We start from the raw sequence: 11,230 nt of genomic DNA, 5'->3' as shown, positions 1-11,230 counted from the left end.
ACACCAACAGGGTAGATAACCAGTGTTCAAAAACAACAAGCTGTGTAAATACAAAAAGAAAGAGAAAAAAGAACTTATGTTAATAACAAATAAATAGACAATAAATGTCAAGCACATGAGATGAACAGTTCTTTAAAGTGAGTCCATAAGTTGTGGGAACAGTTCAGTGATGGGTGAGTGAAGTTATATCCTCTGGTTCAGAAGCCTGATGATTGAGGGGTAATTACTGTTCCTGAGAAGAGAGCATGATCTGGGTGGTGGGGGTTCCTGATGATGGATGCTGCTTTCCTGCAACAACCCTTTGTGCAGACGTGCCCAATGGTGGGCTGGATTTTACCCATGATAAACTGGGCTCTCTCTATAACTTATTGTAGAATTTTCCACTCAATGGCATTGGTGGTTCCATACCAGTCTGAGATGCAGCCAGTCAATATACTCACCACCGCACATCTATAAAAGTTTGTTAAAGTTTAGTTGTCGTCAAAATTTGCAAACAGCTAGGGAAGTAGAGATGCTACCTTGCTTTTATTGTAATTGCACTTAGGTGTTGGGCCTCTGAAATGATAACTCTGAGAATTTGCTGCCCCTCTCCACCTCTGATCCCCCAATGAAGACTGGCTCATGGACCTCTGGTTTCCACCTCCTGAAGTCAATCAACTCCTAGGTCTTGCTGACATTGAGTAAGAGGCTGCTGTTGTGACACCACTCAGCTGGATTTTCAATCCCCCTCCTAAATGTTGATTCTTTGCCACCATTGGTTCAGCCTACAACAATGATGTCATCAGCATGCTTAAATACGGCATTGGAGCTTGTGCTTGGCCGCAGAAGTTATAGGTATGAAGAGAGTAGAGCAGGGGGATAAGCACATGGCCTTGTGCAGATGGAGATTGTGGAGGAGATGATGTTGCCAATCTGAACTGACTGAGGTCTGCAAGTGAGGAAATTGAGGATCCTGTTGCACAACGAGATACTGAAGTCAAGGTCTTGACGCTTATTGATTAGTTTTGAGGGGATATTAGTACCGAATGCCAAGCTGTAGTTCATGTAGTTCTTGCCCCAACCAATGAAACACAACGTGTAATATGCTTCATTACCACCAGTTCGTTGTTGGTGGTGTTACCATTGCCTTAAGATTGGCTGGTGGTTACCTATACCAACAATGGTGTGTGTCACACTTAAGGTCATTTGGAGGGACAAGCATCACAAATAAAGATATTTCCTTGATACTGCAAGTCTAATCTAATTTCACAGTGCAGTACAGAAAGAACCCAGTACACAACATTTACAGCCCTCTGTGCAAAGAAGTTTAGACTCATCTCACACCCTAAGTAACACATTCCATGACATCTAGGTCAGTGATGATAAATCTGATTCTGAACTGAAAGATCCCTTATCTGGATACCACACCTCTGGTTCTGAACTCTTCACCGAGTTAAAATAACCTCTCATTCTCCATGGAGTCAATTTCTCATCAAACCTTCTATTTAATTTCCTACTGCTGGTGGTTCTGTGCCAAGATCACAAGATTTTGGATTCAATCCTTCAAATTTTCAGCCTCATAAGTTCTCCTTCATCCTTTTGAAATACTACCTATGGCTTCCATGAACCTTTTAGTTAATTACGTAATGTCTCTTCATGTTGCTCAGCTATGGGTTATCTGTTTTAGTTTATATTTTATTTAGCAAACAGGCCCTTGTTATGTTTTGTATTATGATCCCAGCCCCCTCCATGAGACAATAGTCGCACAGTCTTACAGGAGTTTTGAATCTAACACAATACACAAGTTTTTCTTTTCACAGAGTACTACCATTATACATTCAAGTCAGTATCTAAATAGTTAACAATTACAGTGTCCCTTTCTTTAATATCTTAACATTGCGAACCGTACATCAGACTTCAATTCAATAACCACCTATTTATTTTTTTCTTAACAAAACTAAGGAGGTGTGACCTTAGCTTAGGTGCATTTACAAAAGTTTATACGAATACTAATCGTTTCAGTCGTTTAACTTAACCGGCAGGTCTCCAAAGGGCTGTCTTTATTATTCACAGGCTTTGGCGCAAACCCGTTCAACCTGCTTGGCTGTTTAACAATGGCATCCCCATTAACCGTCGCCTCTTTTTCGGCGAGCCCCCGCCGTGGGGAACTTGAGTAGTTTTGCGTGGTGAGCTCCCGCCCGCCCCGTTCATCGGGGTTATTTTAGCAACACCATGCCCCAGACTTAGACCATCTCCACCCAATTCTTTGATTTTACCCAGGTGGCTGGCCCTTTTATCAGTCCCCTTCAGGCTATTGGTGTTTGATTCTAACTCTTCGCTCAAGTAGCATGTCGAAGGCGGCCTCTTCACACCCCATCCTGGCATAACAATAGAGTGGGGGGCCCCGCTATCCCCCGGCTCACTCTGTGAGCGATCTGCCAGGTTTAAGATTTCTTCCTTCGATTTGGAAACTACAGACTTTCCGTTTCCTTCAACAACAATCCTCATCCCCCCCATTCTTAAATTCTGCGTTAACTTTGAAACCACCTTCGAGTACAAACACCGGGGAACTCACACTTCCCCCGGTTATCAAGGTTAACCCTTTTCCCATTGAACCAAGTCCATCTGACCCACAAGGACGGCCGCCCCGTTCCACTGAATCAGATACCTCAGACTTCTTCTGAGCTCCGTTACCAGGTTCAGCACCTCGTGCATCCCCATCTTGGACACGCTCAAACAGGACATTTGCCTCTTCCAGGCTTTCAGCACCCGTAGCTTTTTCAAATTCTAACTTCCCCTGATCCTCCCAGTTACTCTCTGGGCAGCTCCCACCCGGGGAAGGTGCGACCCTGCGAGCTGAAACAACCTCCTCGGCCTTTTCAGCAGACCCCTTCGAGGCAAGGGTATCCTTTCCATCTAGGACTGCCCTCCTCTCATTATCAGGAACACCTTTAGAACTCTCAAGTTCTTCAAACAATTCTGCCAAACCAGACAGATCATCCATGTCCAACTCTGGACCTTTTAACAGCTTTATCTGTTTCTCATCTTTATTTCCTACCTTTAGGACCTTTCTCTTTGCTAAGGGCAGATCTATCTCCTCTCCCTTACGCCCTTTCACTTTACTACTCTTCGTCTTACCACCCTCTAAACCCTCGTGGCACAGGGTCAGCAAAGACGTCTCGGCCAAATAAAAACTGGCCAGATTTAAACTGCTCTCGTTCTCAGCTGTCTCTCTCGACAGGCTGCGAGTGACCGCGCCGGCGAGATGGTCCTTGGGCGCTAGGGACGGGGCCACCACACTCGCCGGTTGCCAGGTCGGCAGCATGGCTGACCAAACCTTATCCCCTGCTAAGTTGTTTCCCAGCAGGATGTCCACGTCAGCTCTCGGGAATTCTGAGGGCACCCCTATTTCAACTGATCCATACACCAGCTCACAATCCAGAATGACCTTATATAAGGGCACCATTTCTATCCTTTTATTTATTCCTTCCACCTTTACCATGCCCGTTTCCCGACCAAAATTCTAGTACCTTACGGCTAACCAGGGATAGTTCAGCACCCGTATCCCTCCAGATTCGTACGGGAACTGGTGTGTCTCCCTCCGTCACAGACACGGTTCCGTGTGACAGACAACTCCCAGAGCCCTCTCGTACTCTGTCTACCCTCGGCTCTCTGGTCGATTTACTGATTACCACGGCACACCCGATAGGGACTGCGGCTTTCCCTCTTCCTATCTCCTTTCTCGGAGCAAAGCATCGAGATGCAATGTGTCCCTCCTTTCCACAATTAAAACAGGTCAAACCCGAAATCCTCTGGCCGTCTTGCCTTTCCCCCACAACCTTACCGCTAGCTCCCGGTGGGACCTCTGCCTCAGTCGTTGGACTTCCTCGATCGTTCCCACGGTCTCTCTGGGGACCTTTATTCCAGGAAGTCTTTGTCTTGTGGGTTAGGACATACTCGTCCGCAAACCTAGCAAATTCTGACATGGACTTATCCGGCTTCTCATTCAAATACATCCGGATCACAACTTTTAAATTCCTCGATCAAAAGTAACTCTGGGAGACGCTGAGAATCGCAAGAGCACCCGTCGGGGGGGGGGGGGGGGGGTTCAGTAGACCCAGTAGGAGAAGAGAGAGAAATGTGCCAAATTGCACGTCCCACCCAGGATGCAGAATAAGATGACAGCAACTATTGTCTCATGGAGACCACATGAAAAGCCCTCGGGCAAGGTGGGCTGGTTGAGAGAGAGATTGCATCATCCCAACCTGATTGACACCTGCGACCCCGTGAGGAAGTATAAAGGAGAGTCTCAGGGGGACAGCCCCTGAGACGCACCAAGAAGACACGAGAGAGTGTTCCCGCAGCAGTGGGAAGCCATTCCGAAGGAAGCCACGTGCGTTAGATTCCGGGATTGGAATTTGTGGCTGGAATCACAGAAAACCGCTTTTAACTAACATCGGGGAGAGGAAACCAATGCTCCCCCCCCCCCCCCCAATTTCACGGAAGCCTCATCAAGACTCGGCAAGTTCTTTCTCTTCTCCCCAATCTCCCTCTCTCCGTCGCCCCACGTGAAACCCAGCGATTTTCAAAAGGCTGAGGCCTGCAGCCTTCTGAGTGACTTTTATATTTCCAACAGACAATCTATTAACCCCGAGACAATAGTAGAGCTCACTTCTTAATGATGATTATTACTATACCCGCACTTTAGATTGGATGTTGACGATGTGCACTATCTGAATGTATGTATTAGCCTTACTTTTGTGTCCCTTTATAAATAAAAACGTTTGAAAATAGTGACATCAGACTTCAACGGACCTCTCTGTCTTTGCTGGTAAGTTATCCAGTTACGGGATACGTAACATTTGTAACTCCAAAACAGGAAACTAATCCAAAAAAAATGGAGCCAAGAATGTGTGTCTTAGTTTTGTTTTTACTTTAAACATGCACATTTGTAGTAGTAACGCGATGACTAATACCATTCATGTACCTTTACATATAGTCCACTGTAAATTATTTAAAAAACCAAGAATGCTTCATCAAACAACACATATGCAATACTACTCAAATATTATAGATGTATTATAGTGTTCTATATAATACAACTACTGTATAGACATCTGCAACATAGTTATCCCATTCAGGCTAAAAGATCTAATTGCTGTGGGGGCTTTCTTAAGCTTGTGGGATAACGTTGATCCTGACAGCTGGGTGGTATGGTGCCAAAGTAATATATCTATTCCATTAATCTTCTGGAATGACTGAAATTGTTCTGTAATAAACTGTGGTCCATTGTCACTGATAAAGTGTTCTGGAATACCATTCCTTGAGAAGAGTCTTCTCAACACATCAACTGTGTGCGAGGCCGTGGTGGAGGCTGTTGGGAAAACATTGGGCCACATTGTAGCCGCATCTACAAAGATGCATTGTAGCTGAGACTTGTGCCTGTGTACATGAACCCTCTGCCAGGGCAATGTGGGCCATACCCAGGAATAGAGAGGTGCTGCTCTTGGCATCTTCTGGGTGTGCTGGCTCCCTAAACAGTGCATGGCAAGCTGATTGATCTCCTGATCTATCCCAGGCCACCAGGCAAAACTTAGAGCCAATGCTTTCATTTTTACCAGCCTAGATGGCCGAAATGTAGCTCCTCTACCTCTCAGCTTGGATGGTACAACAACTCTCAATCCCCTTATAAGGCAATCACCATCAACAGCAAGTTCATTGCGGCACTGATAAAAATGGGGGAACTCAGATTTCTGTTGCACATTCCAGCCATTTTGGGTGGTCATATGGACCTGAGATAGTGTGGGGTCTTTTCTGGTTTCCTGCTGGATCATCTCTGCCATAATAGGGAGACTTTCAATTTGCTTCAGGGAGAATACAACATAGGGAGTGTCCCCTTTAGTAAAATTTTCAATAGTTTCCTTTCCAGGGGTAAATGAAGCAATCCATCAGCATTTCCATGATTAGTCGCCTTCTTGGATTTGAGCTTGGAATTCTGTCCTCCAAGAAACAGAACTAATCTCTGCATTCGTTGTGCTGCCGTAAGTGGAACACCCTTCTCTAGATTGAAAATGATGGTTTGTAATGAGGGTAAACTCTTTCCCATACAAGTACTGGTTGGAACATTTTACTCTCCAAACCAGAGACTCATTCCTCTCTGTCAATCTGTGCGTAATTTTTCTCTGCAGTGGTAAGGGAAAATGATGCGAATGTTATGGGCGTTCACTTCCATAACTCATAACATGTGTCATGACTGCACCTATACCATAAGGGGAGCCATCACAGGCAAGCTTCACTGGACAATATTGGATCATAATGTGTGAGTACAATGTCTGACATCGCCACTTCCTTCACCTTTTGGAAAGCCACCTCATACTACCCTGTCCATTGACATTTCTTCCCGGTCTGCAACAATAAATTCAAAGGGTGGAGCGCAGTAGTCAGGTTTGGCAGGATCCTGTTATAGTAACTGACAAATCCTAAAAAGGACCACAACTGTGAAACATCCTTTGGCCCTTGGGGATAAGTGCCTGGACAGCCTTGCAGCACATAAGACCACAAGATCACAAGACGTAGGAGCAGAATTAGGCCATTCAGCCCATTAAGTCTACTCTGTCATTCCAACATGACTGATCCCAGATCCCACACAACCCCATACACCTGCCTTCTCGCCATATCCTTTGATGCCCTGACCGATCAGGAAACAATCACCTTCTGCTTTAAATATGCGCATGGACTTGGCCTCCACCACAGTCTGTAGCAGAGCATTCCACAGATTTACTACTCTCTGGCTGAAAAAAAAATCCTCCTTACCTCTGTTCTAAAAGGTCACCCCTCAATTTTGAGGCTGGGCCCTCTAGTTCTGGATACCCCAAACATATCAAACATCCTCTCCATATCTACCCTCTCTAGTCCTTTCAACATTTGGTAGGTTTTAATGAGATCCCCATGCATTCTTCTAAATTCCAGTGAGTACAGGCTCAAAGCTGCCAAATGCTCCTCACATATTAACCCCTTTATTCCCAGAATCAGCTTTGTGACCCTCCTCTGAACTGTCTCCAATGACAACACATCCTTTCTGAGATATGGGACCCAAACTGTTGACAATACTCCAAGTGCAGCCTGACTAGTATCTTATAAAGGCTCAGCATTATCTCCTTGTTTTTATACTCTATTCCTCTTGAAATGAATGCCAAGATTGCATTTGCCTTCTTTACCACACACTCAACCTTCTGGAAGTCTTGCACGAGGACTGATAAGTTCCTCCACGCCTCTGATGTTTGAATTTTCTCCCCATTTAGGTAAAAGTTCACACTATTGTTCCTTTTACCAAAATGCATTTTCATACACTTCCCAACACTGTATTCCATCTGCCACTTTTTGCCCATTCTTCCAATTTGTCTAAGTCCTGCTGCAATCGCATTGCTTCCTCAGCACTACCTACCCCTCCACCTATCTTCGTATCATCCACAAACTTTACCAAAAAGCCATAAGTTCCATGATCTAAATCATTGACAAACAATGTGAAATGTGATGCCATCGTCTACCTGCTGAACCATGTCTAAGCCCACCTGGACAAGCTGGCGAGCACTGTGAGGGTCATGTTTTTTGACTTCTCCAGTGCGTTCAGCACCATCCGCCCTGGTCTGCTGGGTGAGAAGCTGACAGTGATGCAGGTGGATGCTTCCCTGGTATCATGGATTATTGATTACCTGACTGGCAGACCACAGTACATGCGCTTGCAACACTGTGTGTCAGACAGAGTAGTCAGCAGCACTGGGGCTCCACAGCGGACTGTCCTGTCTCCCTTTCTCTTCAACATCCACACCTCGGACTTCAACTACAACACAGAGTATTGCCATCTTCAGAAGTTTTCTGATGACTCTGCCATAGTTGGGTGCATCAGCAAGGGAGATGAGGCTGAGTACAGGGGTACCTTGGGAAACTTTGTCACATGGTGCGAGCAGAATCATCTGCAGCTTAATGTGAAAAAGACTAAGGAGCTGGTGGTGGACCTGAGGAGGGCTAAGGCACCGGTGACCCGTTTCCATCCAAGGGGTCAGTGTGGACATGGTGGAGGATTACAAATACCTGGGGATATGAATTGACGATAAACTGGACAGGTCAAAGAATACTGAGGCCGTCTACAAGAAGGGGCAGAGACGTCTCTATTTCCTGAGGAGACTGAGGTCCTTTAAATTCTGCCGGACGATGCTGAGGATGTTCTACGAGTCTGTGGTGGCCAGTACTATCATGTTTGCTGTTGTGTGCTGGGGCAGCAGGCTGAGGGTAGCAGACACCAAAAGAATCAACAAACTCATTCGTAAGGCCAGTGATGTTGTGGGGGTGGAACTGGACTCTCTGATGGTGGTGTCTGAAAAGAGGATGCTGTCCAATTTGCATGCCATCTTGGACAATGACTCCCATCCACTCCATAATGTACTGGTTAGGCACAGGAGTACATTCAGCCAGAGACTCATTCCACCGAGATGCAACACTGAGCATCATAGGAAGTCATTCCTACCTGTGGCCATCAAACTTTACAACTCCTCCCTCGGAGTGTCAGACACTCTGAACCAATAGGCTAGTCCTGGACTTACTTCCACTTGGCATGATTAACATTATTATTTAATTATTTATGGTTTTATATTGTTATATTTCTACATTATTCTTGGTTGGTGCGACTGTAACGAAACCCAATTTCCCTCGGGATCAATAAAGTATGCCTGCCTGTCTGTCTGTCTGTCAAAAGCAGTGGTCCCAATACTGACCCCTGAGGAACACTTGGTCTAGTGGTCTGGAATAGATCAGTAAATCGATTAAAATTTCATGTACTGTTCAGAATGCCAGCATGTCCAGATGTCTAGAAGGTGCCAAGAGCAATGCCTCGTCAACCCTGGGAATGCATGCATCACCCTGGTAGAGGATTCATATGGATTTTACTGGTCCATTCCTGGGCACAAATTTCTCGGTAGTAGTGGATGCCTCCACTGCAACTTTACACATTGTTGATGTGTTGAGAAGGGTCTTCTCAAGGAGCTCCAGAACACTTATTCAGTGACAATGGACCAGTTTGTTGCGTAACAGTTTCAGCCATTCCTGAAAATGAATGGAATAAGACATATTACACCTGCACCGTACATCCCAGCTGCAAGTGGTTCTGTGGGAAGGTTTATCCAGAGTCTAAAGAACACTTTGCTAGCAATATCAGCAGGGCACACTACACTGACACTAAATCAGAAGTCTGCCAATTTTCTCCTTGCTTATTGCAATGCCACACACTCCACAACCAACAACTCATCAGCTACGCGGTTCCAGGGTTGTCCTTTGCACTCACATTTGGATCTTCTCCAACCTAATCTCAGGAGTACGCAAAGTTCAAAGTTCAAAATGAAATTTATTATCGTAGTACATACACGTCAGCTCCTACAACCCTAAGATTCTTTTTCCACTGGCATACTTATCAAATCTATAGAACAATGACTGTAAACAGAATCAATGGATAACAAACTGTACAAATGCAGATAAAAATAATTATCAATAAATAATGACCATGAAATAACAAGGTAAATAGACAATAGACAATAGGTGCAGAAGTAGACCATTTGGCCCTTCAAGCCTGCACCGCCATTTTGAGATCATAGCTGATCAACTACTATCAATACCCGGTTCCTGCCTTGCCCCCATATCCCTTGATTCCCCTATCCATAAGATACCTATCTAGCTCCTTCTTGAAAGCATCCAAAGAATTGGCCTCCACTACCTTCCGAGGCAGTGCATTCCAGACCCCCACAACTCTCTGGGAAAAGAAGATTTTCCTTAACTCTGTCTTAAATGACCTACCCCTTATTCTCAAACCATGCCCTCTGGTACTGGACTCTCCCAGCATCTGGAACAGATTTCCTGCCTCTATCTTGTCCAATCCCTTAATAATTTTATATGTTTCAATCAGATCCCCTCTCAATCTCCTTAATTCCAGCGTGTACAAGCCCAGTCTCTCTAACCTCTCTGCGTAAGATAGTCCAGACATCCCAGGAATTAACCTTGTGAATCTACGCTGCACTTCCTCTACAGCCAGGATGTCCTTCCTTAACCCTGGACACCAAAACTGTACAGAATACTCCAGGTGTGGTCTCACCAGGGCTCTGTACAAATGCAAGAGGATTTCCTTGCTCTTGTACTCAATTCCCTTTGTAATAAAGGCCTACATTCCATTAGCCTTCTTCACTGCCTGCTGCACTTGCTCATTCACCTTCAGTGACTGATGAACAAGGACTCCTAGATCTCTTTGTATTTCTCCCTTACCTAACTCTACACCGTTCAGATAATAATCTGCCTTCCTGTTCTTATTCCCAAAGTGGATAACCTCACACTTATTCACATTAAACGTCATCTGTCAAGTATCTGCCCACTCACCCAGCCTATCCAAGTCACCCTGAATTCTCCTAACATCCTCATCACGTCACACTGCCACCCAGCTTAGTATCATCAGCAAACTTGCTGATGTTATTCTCAATGCCTTCATCTAAATCGTTGATGTAAATCGTAAACAGCTGTGGTCCCAATACTGAGCCCTGTGGCACCCTAATAGTCACCACCTGCCATTCCAAGAAACACCCATTCACCACTACCCTTTGCTTTCTATCTGCCAACCAGTTTTCTATCCATGTCGATATCTTCCCCCCAATGCCATGAGCTCTGAATAGTCTTGTCCCTGGTCGGCTCTCGTACAAGCTGTTCCAAGAATGCATCCCGTAGGCACTCTACAAACTCCCTATCCTGTGGTCCAGCACCAACCTGATTCTCCCAGTTCACCTGCATGTTGAAAACCCCCATAACTACTGCAACATTACCTTTGCCATATGCCAATGTTAACTCCCTATTCAACTTGCACACAATATCCATGCTACTGTTTGGTGGCCTGTAGCCAACACCCATTGGGGTCCTTTTGCCATTACTGTTCCTCAGTTCTATCCACATAGACTCTACTTCTCCTGACCCTATGTCCCCCCTTTCAAAGGACTGAATCTCATTCCTCACCAACAGGGCCACCCCACCCCCTCTGCCCACATTTCTGTCCCTACGATAGCATGTAGGGATAGTAAAGAGTCCTTAAAGTGAGAGTATCCATTGAAGGAACTCCAGAAATAAAATGAATATAGTTATCCCCTTCAAGAGCCTGATGGTTGATGGGTAGTGATTGTTCTTGAACCTGGTAGTGTGTCTGGAGGCACCTGTACCTTCTACCTGA

The sequence above is a fragment of the Hypanus sabinus genome, chromosome 2 (assembly GCF_030144855.1).
Source record: "Hypanus sabinus isolate sHypSab1 chromosome 2, sHypSab1.hap1, whole genome shotgun sequence".
Lineage (NCBI taxonomy): Eukaryota > Metazoa > Chordata > Chondrichthyes > Myliobatiformes > Dasyatidae > Hypanus > Hypanus sabinus.
The sequence above is the reverse complement of the archived record's forward strand: the minus strand, read 5'-3'. Positions refer to the sequence as shown.